This window comes from Triticum dicoccoides, chromosome 5A (genome assembly GCF_002162155.2).
Source record: "Triticum dicoccoides isolate Atlit2015 ecotype Zavitan chromosome 5A, WEW_v2.0, whole genome shotgun sequence".
In the NCBI taxonomy this organism is placed as follows: Eukaryota; Viridiplantae; Streptophyta; class Magnoliopsida; order Poales; family Poaceae; genus Triticum; species Triticum dicoccoides.
This window is the reverse complement of record NC_041388.1, coordinates 314,182,088-314,195,426: the sequence shown is the minus strand read 5'-3', so window position 1 is coordinate 314,195,426 and position 13,339 is coordinate 314,182,088. Positions and strand designations below refer to the sequence as shown.

The window sequence follows — 13,339 nt, the reverse complement described above, 5'->3', positions numbered from 1 at the left end:
ATGACAAATTTATACTACCACCGCTTGTAGTTACCACCTAGCTAGCTGCCCTCCACGTGTCCTCTCCCCTCAAATGTAGCATAAAGCTAACCGGGTCCATGGATAAGGTTAACGGGTGCTAGTAATCCAATAGGCAACAACTAATTCAGTTTTTTTAATTAAATAATCCGGCAAGCTAGTGGCGCTGGTTTAACTACCCCCTCAATTCTTGGCGACCATACATTGAAAAACTTGGTGACCATTCTTGTTAGGTGGAGGGCAGTTTCGTAGTCATAGTAGATACTTTTTTGGGGGGCGGTCGGAGCAGATAACTACTAGTTTTAGTTTAAAAAGGCAATATGAGAACGTTATATCTTTTCTAGATTTTGTACACTCATGTGTACTTGTAGTATGAAGTATTAACATGTAATTATTGAAGTATGAAGTATGGAGTATGGAGTATTGACATATTTTACATGAAATATCTTAGCATATGAAGTATTACCCCTACAAAGGTAGTATTATGTAGGAGTATGTGGTATACTTCTTTTTTGTAGTATCTAGGGAAGTGTACATACTTCTCTCAGTTGTAGTATGGAGTATATTTCTAAAATTTAGTATGGAGTATGTGTGTGCGTGTGTTTTTGAAATAGGAGTATATGATTTTTTACTTCTGAAAATTCATATTCACTTTTCTTTGAACCAAACTATTGAGTAGTATATTCATCCAAACAAGAGTATATGCAGAAAGTAGGGCGGAGAATATGAAGAAAGAACGTAGTATGGAATATATTTCTTATTAATAAAGTATATAGTATACATAGATTGCATTGATGGGTACAACAATACAAATAGGTCATAACTGATGACTCATGTACTCCTACAATGAATGACCGTATATACACCCCTGCCTAGTATCCTTTCAGTTTGCTTTTGGCCAAATCCAAATTGATCTAGACAGAAGTGTAGTCTAATCACAATGCATGGCCGCTCATGCAAGGACGACTTATATATATGCGGACGCCGATGCGGCGGCGTGGCCTCAGAGTGAAAGCGGCGTGGACGTCATCGCCGGCAGCGGCGCGTGTTGGTGCGATGTTCTCAATACACGGACATGGTTGCCGCCGCCGGCACGGCCTCGCTGTGATCCCATTAAAAATTTAACGACGACCACTAACTCCAAAATGCCAAGGTAGTTCTCGACTAGTTCGATCTTCAACGACTAATGTTCAAACTGCAGATTGATGGATTAAAGATTAGTATATGTGCACGTATTAGAAGCAATATGCATGGATTTGCATGAAGAAAGAAGAACAGATGAACATGCGTACCTTGTTTCCCTTTGGTGACCCCGTATCATACATGAAGCCATAGTATATCCCTGAATGAACGCGATGCCACCAGCGAGCGGCAAAACATACGGTGAGGTAGTTATATAGTAACAACACAAAATCCCCAAAAAATAGGAAACATCCGGTGGGTTTTAATCAGGCTGACTAAACCAATTTATATGGGAAACTACAACCCGCTAACAAGTGCACGTATCTAGATGAGATGGACGGCAATGAGGATATAGGTAACTACCACTAGGTGGTAGTATCTATTTTCCCTATATATATATATATGTATATATATATATATATATGTATATATATATATATATGTATATACATATATATATATGTATATATATATATACTAGCTGAATGCACGTGCGTTGCCACGGATTTAGAAAGTATATGGACACAATGAAATATTCTACTTCCGAAATATGTGTTGAGCATGGCAATATGTGATTTCAGTTCCGAAGATTTACTTTCGCTCTACCATTTTGTTTTCCTTGTTGGACTGAATAGCACATAAAGAAAGACTGACTACAGGGTGCTAGTGCAAAGCACTTAAAACTCTAGGCACCTAATGCGAAGAACATTATTTTTAAAAAAAATCGGTTTTTCTGAGTAATTGAAGTAGATCTAATGAAGATCAGCTATGTTCCTCCTCAGATCATGGGCGTGCTCCTTGCCTAAATTTCTAACTATAGTTGTATTAAGAGCCTGCTTGGTTTCTCTCCGCTCCTCTGACTCCGCTCCCGGAGCGGACCATCCTACAGCTTATTTTAACGGAGCAGCGAAAACCCAGCTCCCCGGCTCCGCGGAGCGGAGAGATACCAAACAGAGCCTAAGTAAATTTTGCAGCGAACCATGTTTGTTCCGTTGTTTTACTGCAGTCTTGAGACCAAAACCAGGTGTCAGATGCTGGATTTCGGAACACCATCTACTTCATCACACAGTAAGCATCTGAAACAACATAACTTCCTATTCACCAGTTTAAGAGATAGAACAAAAAAATGGACAAATGAGAGGAATAAAAATTTCACGCTACAAATTGTAAGGAGATATGGAGTGTAATACATCACAAGCGGTACATCCTACATGGTCAGCCGATTATAACTAATATTAGAGTGATGTATTGCACGGTTCACTTCCAACTGTTGATCCAATATCTGCAAAGCAAAAAGAATTGTATGAATGAATAAACTTGATGACTTTTTCGCCCCATTGAGACTGGCAGAGAAAGATTTTGTAGCAACACATAACTTCACCGCCATAGGCAATCATTTACAATTGCTAATTTGCTATGCTGGTATAGACGACTAAATCACAAGCAATGGATTTTGTGATTTCAGATCATAGAAAGAGAACTACCTTATGGAAGGGGCTGAACTGGTGAATTGAAATTTTATGACATGGCACTGAAATTACAATTGAATGGTCATTGTAAATGATACATCTGTCAACATTTTGTGTGACTGGAACAATGACTCCTCAAAACTGATAATGGGACATATCTCTGAGATTAAATAGGTCACTTGCTTTCTTTCTGGCAGGAAAAACTGAAAAAGAAAGGCATATCAGACACTCAGACATATGAAGCTGCTTATCTACAATGCTTTGAGGAATTTTATACATATTTCTTGCATACAAAAAATTGTGACTTGCGGAAAACAATTTGTTACAACCAAATATTCATATGAAGTATCAAGACGCTCAATTTGAGATGAACCAGAGAAATAACTTGCGAACCATACGCTAACCATTGTTAAGAGCTTCCATGTCACACAGATGTTCTTGGCTCCTGCCTTGTGTCAAAAATATAAATTATGAGCAATTACAATTTCATATCATAGTCAATATCTACAGTTTGGAGCGTGGGACAATGGCATGGAGCGTGAGAGCACACCAAAGCATTAAATGTAGCAATGTGGCACTTGCTCCCTGTACATATACCTGTACACATGATGTATCTAAAGGATGCAAGAGATGTATACGTTTTAAGGAACTGCATGACAAAAACTGAAGTTGCAGAATCTCTCTCACAACACTACACAAGTATTTGGACACAAAAGAACAAGCGCACGTATAAACACGCGCGAGCACGCAGACAAGTAATTTGCATTGCGTAAAAATCTTGCAGCGTTTTCTGGTTTATTTCTCTTATTTATATGGTCAAGTGCTACTGAAAAAGAGAGAAAGTAGCTAGTGAGTAGGTATATCAAATGAACCATCCCATGTCCACCTGAACCCAACGACATTAACGCTGCTTGCACTGGATTCGTGGCATCCCACGAAGCACATACAACGATCAGATCTAACTAACCGAGAATTACTCCAAGACGTGGACATGCACACATTACTTGGTTGTTATTGGCAGAAAAATAAAATTAATAATGCTAGGGACCTAGCAAAACATGATTGCATTCACATAAAAATCTTCCCGGACTTCAACAGCGAAGGAAATCGCTCCGTCTACACCACGATGAGCTGAAGCTCACATGGTGGCGTCCACCATGACCGCCACCACATTGGAGGCATTGTCGGCATGGCCGAGTCTCCCACAACTAATACCAATTTGTATGCTAATAATTTTGGGTATAAGTTGTAGCTTGGGAGGCATACATAACCAGAAATAAATAGGATCGATGCAACATTGCCAACACCGGTCAACTGATTATTTAGTGATACACTGAAAGGCAACAACAAGCAAGTACCCAAAAACACTGATTATTTAGTGATACACTGAGAGGCAACAAGACGAAAGTACTGAAAAACTGCAAGTATGGAACATACAAGTGATAAGTAAACCAATCCAGACTTTACATATCTTGTTACCGTAACCTCATGAATAGAAAATCAAATGAAACTCACTTGCTTCCTCCTCTTGGTTCCAATCATCATCATCATCAAACTCTATATTCTGCAGAGCGCGGCCATGTGAGCCATATTTGCAATAAGAAAGACAAAGAAATGATACATCACTGGTCTATGATTTCATAATGGGTACCCTTTCATATTTGTCCATGTGAAGGAACACACATACATCATACAGTTTCGCCAAAATCATGAGCCTTTTAAACAATTATTTCTAACACAAAGAATACCTCAGTGCATAAAGATTTGAAGTATTAACCTATTTATAATTGGCATCCCAACTTTCTTCCTCCTCCACTCCCCGCTTTCCTTATATCACCGTCCTTTTCGATCTTGTCATCTCCATACTATTAAGTAGCCAATCTCTATCAGCACAGTGGCATAAGCATAATCTAAGTATTTCCGTAATTTGTAATGTCAAACAGAGTATCAGACTACAAACCAGCAAATATTGTATCTACAATAGGAAGATGTTTTCCAGATTGATTCCAACAACTCAAAAATAATACTAAAAGGTAATGATGCATTTCCTTGAGCTTGCCTTCAAGTTTGTCAAATAGTTGAAATGACTGGCAAATAAAGATGGCAAGATCCATGTAAAGGACCAATATATGTACACATTAATAATATCTAGCCTAGAAGTGTTCGTTTAAGTTTCACTGCTGCCATAGACATGCCAATAGGAAGGTGTAAACAAAATAGTTTCCTAAAACAAAGATCCCAGAAGATGTCACAGGCATGAACGTAAGTTTGCGGCAGAAGCAGCTACAGTGATTCTAGCAAACCTGCCACTCTATCTCACCAAACTGTTTTCTCAACTGGTCGTCTTCATCTTGAACTTGAGAGGAAAAACAATATTAACTATCTATTGTGCTAACAACACATAGAAAATAAAAGAAATGGTATTTACTTCAAGACTACCATGTTGTAGTTCTGTAGGAAAATTTGCAGGAATCAGTCTGAGGATTGATGCAAGAGCTTCACATTTGCCTTTTATTTCACACCTCATTTTAGAAAATCTTTCGATATCTCTATCATCATTCTGCAAGTTTCATGACAGTGGCTTCGCTGTCCCATTCACGCAGTTCCATACATCCATGAAGGAGGGAAATATCACAGCTGTAGAAAGAAAATGTGCGTCAGCATCACAAGTCAAAACTGAAAGGCAGATAGTAGGAACATGAAAGACAATGTGCGTCAGCATCACAAGACCAAACCAAAAGGATGGGTGGATATGGTGGTAGTTCCATCCACATAAACTTGCACAAGAAGCTAAAGCAGAGGTTGAATGCCTTGAGAACACAAACAGACATGCACAATAACCACACTTCAAGATAAGATTAATTCAGGAATGAAACCAGAGGCACACGCACGCAGGCAAAACCTTTTAGATGAGGAATTGAGGATCCTGAGGAGGAGGAACAAGTGTGTGGCGGGGCTGTGCCACCTCTCGATGTTCGACGGGCGCCACCAGATCCCCAGCACGCCAGGGGAAGGCAGGGCATCATCGGTCCCCAGCACGCCAGGGGAGGGCAGGGCATCCCCGAGAGATAAGTAATCGGCCCCATCGAGATGGGCGAGGCCTCCGACGAAGGTGAGGGCAAGGGCTAGGTCAAGGGACTCCTCGACCTCGTTGACACGGCTGAAGCCATCGTCTATCCGTGGGCGGCGCTTGAGCGTTATGAAGGCGGTGACAGTTGCAGATCAATGGACGCCCGCGTGACCGCCTGTGCCGGCGTGGTGAGCGAAGAGGAGGGTGGGTCGGGAGGACACGACCATGGGAGGAAGCGGGCGCGTGGTGGAGGAGGCCGAGGTGATCTCCGATCTGGACGGCGGTAGGGAATTTTTCTCGCGAGAGATGGGATGGGTAGTTTGGGGAAGAGAGTTCGGGGCAGGGGATGTCTGTGCCTAGTCATGGCCTCGTGGGTGCTTTTCTTACGGAGGTTGTTTTCCTTTTCTTTTTTATCGTACCGGAAAAAAGTGGGTTGAACGTGGATTCTTTCCTAGCGATTTTTTTCTGCGCGGGATCTCTCGATGGGAGAAGGTAAGGAGGAGGTCGAACCATCACGACGTTCGATTCTGCTTTAATAGTAGAGATGTAGGACACCTCTTTTATACTCCCAGGTGTACATACTCCCACCTATTAACAGTTTTTTAAATTGGATATTCCCGTGGATAAGTAGCACACCGGCCGATTGGTAGAAATTAACTGTAGCCAATTTTTTAGGGTCCACGGAACTACTTTCTTCGAGCGTGCATGCATGTGCTTCATCCTAGAATTAAGGGATCAAAAACCAGATACCCTTTTTCACGAAAAAAAACCCAGCTACCTTTATCTACACGTGTGTTCCATTCATATACTCCAAGTTTTCTTCAGAAGCCATTCATATAGTCCATAGAAGAATATATCTTCGACTTGAAAGGAAGTAGTATAAGTACGTTCGAAGTATACGAATTTGCTGAGCTTGCATGCATTGTTTATTTCATATAGTATGTCATACATATATACTAATTTTTATGAAGTATATACTATTTCTTGAGGGAGCACACATATACCACATTTTTGGGATGAAGTATATACCACTTCCTTGTGAACTTGTGATGGATATACCATATATTGTGGGTTGGAGTATGTACCATATATTTTGTGATGGAGTATATATCATTTTTTGGTCATGGGTATATTTTTTTGCCATGGAGTACATACAAATTTTTTTGTTGGAATATATACCACATCTTTTCAATGCAGTGTATGCCTTATTTTCTCTGATGAGTACATACAAATTTATGATGAGTATATTCATTACAATGGAGTATATACCATATCTTTTAGATGAGGTATATACACTATTTTACCGATGGAGTGTACATAGTAACCTAAAAACAAGTACAATTTAATTCTAAAAGAAGTAGAACAAAATAAAAAAGTATAATTCATTATGAATGCTGCCATTTTCCCACTCAAATACAACACTTAAAGCTATGTATGTGTATCACATGCGACATCGATCAATCTTGGCCGGAGTTCCACGGTGGCGTAGACTGCGGAGTGTCTTGAATCATAAGTCTTTTGGGTAGCATCTGTCGATCTTGATTAGAGTTTCACGTTGGCCTGTGAAGATGACTCGCCAATCTGGTTCAGATGAGCTGAAGCTTCAACGTAGTCATGTGGAGCACTGGAGCGGACGTCATCTGGATCCATCACAAATAGTATAAATTAATTAGTACTACTCCCTCTCTCTCGGTTTACAGGGCGTGCGCGTACCCCTAGATCGTCAATTTGACCAACTTAATACAAGTCATATATTACAAAAAATATATCAATATAAACTTCAGATGTTCTATTTTCAAAAGATATAATTTTTATGTTACATAGTTTATATTAGGGTGATCAAATTGGCAACTTAGGTATACGCGTAGGACTTGTAAACTGAGACGGAGGTAGTACAAGGGATGCAAGTAATCACATTATGCATGCACGTGTAGGAATTAATCGTCAGACATGCCATACCTTGCCATGATACAGGCCGATATGAATAACATGCATGCGAGGCGCTCCATCGTGCATCATGATCCAGGTCCATACCTCGGCGGCTTCTTGTCTCCATCGGCGAATGGCCGCCAGATGCATCCGCCTCCATCTTCTAACTGCCACGCGTCGAGTCGTCGCCAGCTGCATCCTGTCTCCCCTGTCGAGCCGCCGCCGGTCACTTCTTGTCTCCCAGTCCAGATCAATGTGCTCATCAAGCCTTGTTTGTAACGTGAATGCTTTAATGGAAGAAGAAGAAACAAATATCCTAATATGCAGCCAACAATTGCACGTGGCTTATCCCTATTAATATGGAACTACTTTTCAAACGCTATGTGATCTCTCCTCTTCTTGCGACAGTACCATATATATTTAAATAACTAACTAACAAATTAAGCGCTAAACGGGTTTTGTTAGTGAGAGTCAAAACACATCGGTGGGAATAAAAGGCTACACGTGGCCTAGGAGTATATACTCCTAGGTGTACCAACCCATTTTTCTCTCTCTCTCTCTCTCTCTCTCTATATATATATATATATATATATATATATATATATATATACAAATGATCTATTCTGCTAATATTAGCAGAATAACTATTCTGCACATCACTTCGTCACTGCACGCTCAACAGAAGTGCACTGCATCATTTTGACGACGAGCACTGCAATAGAGATTAGTGAACTTCTCGTCGGAAAAAACTGCACGAGTTATTTTTTCGGTACTGTTTTCGCTCTAATTTTTTAACCGTTTATCAGAATGAGGCGTGTAATATACCATTGAAAAGCTATGGATTAGGCGCAACTTCGACATGTTAAACATTTTTCGAGATTCCACACGGTTTAAGAGCAGTTTTGAAAATAGTGCGGCGGATGACGAGTGCCAGCGAGCGTTTTTTCGTGTTTTTTTCTAAACCGCTTGTTGGAATGAAGCAAATGACACGCCGTTGGATAGATATCATCGAGGCGCATCTTTTTCATATATAAATCTTTCTCTAATTCATTACGGTTTAAGAGCAGTCTCAAATTTACTAAATCGCGGAACTCTGTTTTTTAAATTTTTTGAAATTTTCGGTACTGTTTTTGCTCGAGTTTTCTAACCGTTTGTCGAAACGAGACATATGATACGCCGTTGGAAAGCTACGGACAAGGCGCAACTTTCATATGTTGAAATGGTTTTGAGATTCCTTACGGATTTTAGTTAATTTTGAAAATCGTGCGGCTGACTTCGAGAGGCAGCGGCTGTTTTTTCGCGAAATTTTTACGAACGGCTGGTCAGAATAATTCAAATCATACGCTGTTGGAAAGATATCGACGAGACGCAACTTTTTCATGTAGAACACTCTCTGTAATTCTTTACGGATTAAGAGGAATTTCAAATTTACCGAAATGCGGACACTCTGTTTTTCGCGATACCCAAATCAACGAGTGAACTTCCCCCAACAGAAAACCGCACTGCATCGGACGAAAACCGCACTGCATCAGACAGTCAAGCGAACTTCATGATATTCATCCGACAGAAAGCCGCATTACATTGGACGAAAACCGAATTGCATGAGACAGTCAAGCGAACTTCATGATCTTAGACGAGTTTTTGGGAGTTTTGGGAGTAAATGACGGAGTTTTGGGAGTAAATGACCCGCGACACTACGGAAAGTGAACCACATAGGTTTTTGTTGTCCCTTTTCCAACTTCTTTTATGAACGAGAGTGGACTGCATGGATGAGGGCAAGTAAACCGCGACATGTAGCAAATTGAACTCCGTAATTATTTTGTGGCTTGTTAACTTTCCTTTTTTGTAATTTGATCTAGACTACATGGTCAATGTTAGTGAGCTGCATGAATGAGGCGAGTGGACTGCATTTAAAATTACATTTTTCCACCATAATAATTTTACCTCACACCAACATTCGCTGAATAATTTAAAGAACAAGTGAACCTCACAAAAAAAAAGTACTGCAAGAACAAGCTAACCAAACTACATGCACACTTTATGTTTTGCGCCACTGTCTATGGCCGCTGATGATGCTCATGGAGATAATACATTCACCCATTTGTTTTACACAGCCACACACATACATACACACAAAATCAACACTAGCTAGATCAAAAAAATCAGTTGAATAGGCGGGCGTACTGCAAGCACCCACGCGCCGCACTGCACACGCCCACGGATGGTGACGCACACTCCGTGGCCTGCGTGACCGCGGTGCTAAAACTACATATCATCATGTACCACACTGAATCACTTTTTTCTCTTTACACTTGCAACCAAAATCTGCAACAAATTAGAACATCTCTGTAAAATGAGCAGAAATAAAAGTACAAAAAATTCACTGCAATTTTACATAGCGAACTGCATGGCACAAGTTAAACAAAAATAGAACTACGGAGTTAACTGAACTCCTACTCGTGGAGGTTCAGTGGCAATAACAGAAGAGGACGACAATAAACGACTAAGCTAACTCCCTGTTCGTGGGAACATGTCGGCGAGGACAGAGCAATGGAGGACACACATATTGGGGTTGGTGGGTGCTCAACTGTTGCACATACATGGGAGCGAAGGAAGGGGGCTCAGTGGCCATGGATCTCGGCCGGAGTAGGAGAGGATGACCCCACCCGCGGCAGCGCACCGACGAACTGAAGCCATGGGCTGGCCGAACCGCATGGCCGCGCTAGCCGAACTGCTCGCTGGAATTACAGGGAAAACTTGCCTGAACCTCGCCGCCGATTGACCTCATTCGTACCTGCGGTGGTGTTTGGCAATGGAGCAGAAGAGGACGGGGGGAGGCGGCCATCAGGGCGGCTGGTGGGAAGGCGCACGCCGGCAGTGGGGATCCCGCCATGGCCATGGGATGCGCCAGGGCGCCTGGGGCGGTGCAACCGGATCCGCGCCGTATGATGTAGCACCGGCGAGACATGGGAGGAAGGAAGCTGGCCAGTTGCGGCGGGGTATGGGGAGGAGAGGGCCATGGGAGGCTCGCCGGATCTGGGGAGGAGAGGGCCACGGTGACCTCAGTAGGCCGCGGGGACGGCAAACAGAGGTCGGGGCAGCCCGATCCGGCAGCGAGGGAGGCCGGGGACGACCGTATCCGGCGCAAGGGAGGCCGGGGCGGCCCGATCTGGCGGCGAGGGAGGTTGGGGGTGGCCGATCCTGTGGCGAGGGATGCCGGGGAGGGCGGCGGTTGGCACGGAGATTCAAGGGCCTCCGGGGTGGGGCGGGGCCCTGGCGGCAGCAGCGGCGGCTTCAGGGCAAGGCGGAGGTGGCTCGGCGGATCGAGGCTGCGTTGGGCGGTCGGCGCGGGAACCGGCTCCTCTACCGTGCCGTGCCTTCTTACGCAAGAGGGTGCACATATGGGCCAGAAAGGCCTCCTAATGCATCACGCGGCAGCACAGGTCAACAATTAACTATTTTCTTTTTTGCTAAAAAACTAATTAACTACGTACTTCCCAACTCTTAAGAAAACTATTTCCCTTGTCTAAAAAAAAACTATTTCTCCTATGAAATACTAATTTACTGTTATTGTCTCAAAAGACTAATTACCTACTCCCTCCGTTCCTAAATATAAGTCTTTTTTAAACATTTCAATATGAACTACATACGAAGCAAAATAAGTGAATTTATACTCTAAAATATGTCTATATATATCCGTATATAGTTCATATTAAAATCTTGAAAAGACTAATATATAGAAACGGATGGAGTATTAATTAATACATATGAGCAACATTCTAAAATGGAAATGAACTCATACTAAAAAAATGATTTTATTGGTATTGGTATCGTTCCGTTTCATTTTTTTTCTTTTAGCCAACATGTTCAAGCAGACATGTGTTAAAGTTTCTAATATATATATATATATATATATATATATACACACACACAGACATGTGATAAAGTTTCTATTTTTATTTGTTATTGTTTTATCAGCTTTATTGGTACGTTTATATTTTTGGTGGATTTTTTTTGTTTTTTTCATGCTACTTGCGGCAGAGAGGGCGAGGGCCTCCGCCAGCTGCGGCTGGTAGTCCGCCTCCGCCTTGCGTCGCTCCTCCTCAATGGAGGTCTGCATGGCTGCCGCAAACACCGCCTGGTAGGCAGCCTCCTCCTCCTGCTTGACGACTGGGGGCGGCGGGGGTTGGTGTCGTGGTGTTGGATGCTGCAGCGCCGTTGCTCCTCCGGTATCTGACGCTGCTCCGACATGAGTAGATCCCGCCGCCTGTGCATCTCCGCCGCATGTGCCCGCTGCGACCGCGGCACCGAGATCCGATGCGGATCCAGATGACAGTCGTGCGGTACGGTCACATCCAGTTACGACAGCAGCTGCCTGTACTGGCAGTGCCATCGCGCCTGGTGCACCAGAATGTGCAGCCGTTGCCTGGCAGGGCGGGCAGGCGCTGGCGACGACGGAGTAGGAACTGTCAGGGGTGAGCTTCCCCTTGTTCTTGCCGGGGCCGCCGAAGAAGCCCATGGGTAGGGTTTGCTATGTCGCCGGTGAGGGAGCGTGCAACTAAATATGGATGGGCAGCAGAAGCGGAAGTGGATGTGCCCCCCCACGCTAGATTTAAAAAGGACGACCCATGTAGCTTCTAGTCGCTGACGCGTGGGCCCGCACGCGGTAGGTGGACGCGTTAAATATGACGGAGTGCGGTGGTTGGCCGACCAACGTGTGGTACCGCGGCGGACACCGAGGAGACGCGCGACGTGTCTTGGGGCCTGAAATGCATCCGCGTGGACACGAAGCAGGCACATTTTGAATTTGGGTCGGCGTGTTGGGCCGGCGTTTTTGTCCGCGGCGACCCAAACGGACATGGACGGTCGAAATGGGTCGCCCTGTTGGAGTTGCTCTTAGTATTTTATAGAGAAAATAGTTTGTTAGGGGTTGGGAAATAGTTAACTACTTCCTCCGTCTCAAAATATAAGAACATTTTTTACACTAGTATAATATCAAAAACGTTTTTATATTATGGGACGGAGGGAGTAGTTTTTAGGGCCGGGAAATAATTAAAAAAATGACTGTATGGAAATAGTTAATTAGTTGGCCTGTGTAGCCCTGTGATGCATCATGTTTTTTTTTTGAGGAAACTGTGATGCATCAGATGAACGGCTGGGCTGTTAAGATGGATTTTCGGCCAGGAGTGAGGCCCTTCTGGCCCATATCAATGCACAGGCTGGGCGTATGAGAAGGCACGGCACTCTGCCGTGCCCAGCGGCACGGTAGAGGAGCCGGTTCCGTCGGCGCGGCGGCGTGCAGAAGAAGGCAGGGCGATGCGGGGCTCTGGCAACCGTAGGAGGAAGAAGGTGGGAGAGGAGGTGGGTTGTGTGTCACCATGCAGTTCGGTTCGCCGCACTCGTGTAGTTCTTTTTTTATCAGAATAAGACAGGTGTTATCATAATAAGACTCTTAAGGGGTGTTATCATAATAGACCCACCATATATATATATATATATATATATATATATAGGGCTATTCTGTTACTAGTAACAAAATAATATTCTGTTACCTTTCGGCCCTATATAGGAGCGACGGCGACCGAACCCACCACCTCCCTCCCGATCCCCAACTCCTCCTCCAGCGCGCCGCCCCCTCCCACCCCGCCGGCGCTCCGCCCCCTCCCTTCCC

The 13,339-nt window shown here is 43.5% G+C and overlaps 1 long non-coding RNA gene across 5 annotated transcripts; it reads right to left on the bottom strand.

The window, feature by feature from the left end:
- Positions 1–2,280: 2,280 nt before the first annotated feature.
- LOC119301207 lies at positions 2,281–6,077 on the bottom strand. Of its 5 annotated transcripts, none has more exons than XR_005146963.1 (6): positions 5,572–6,077; positions 5,098–5,306; positions 4,447–4,534; positions 4,185–4,233; positions 2,685–3,118; positions 2,281–2,482 (listed from the first exon to the last, which is right to left on the bottom strand). It is a non-coding gene; the product is annotated as an uncharacterized LOC119301207 (long non-coding RNA). The 5 variants fall into 5 exon arrangements; XR_005146964.1 differs by having other exon boundaries at positions 5,109–5,306; XR_005146961.1 differs by having other exon boundaries at positions 4,185–4,534.
- Between the last annotated feature and the right edge of the window lie 7,262 nt (positions 6,078–13,339).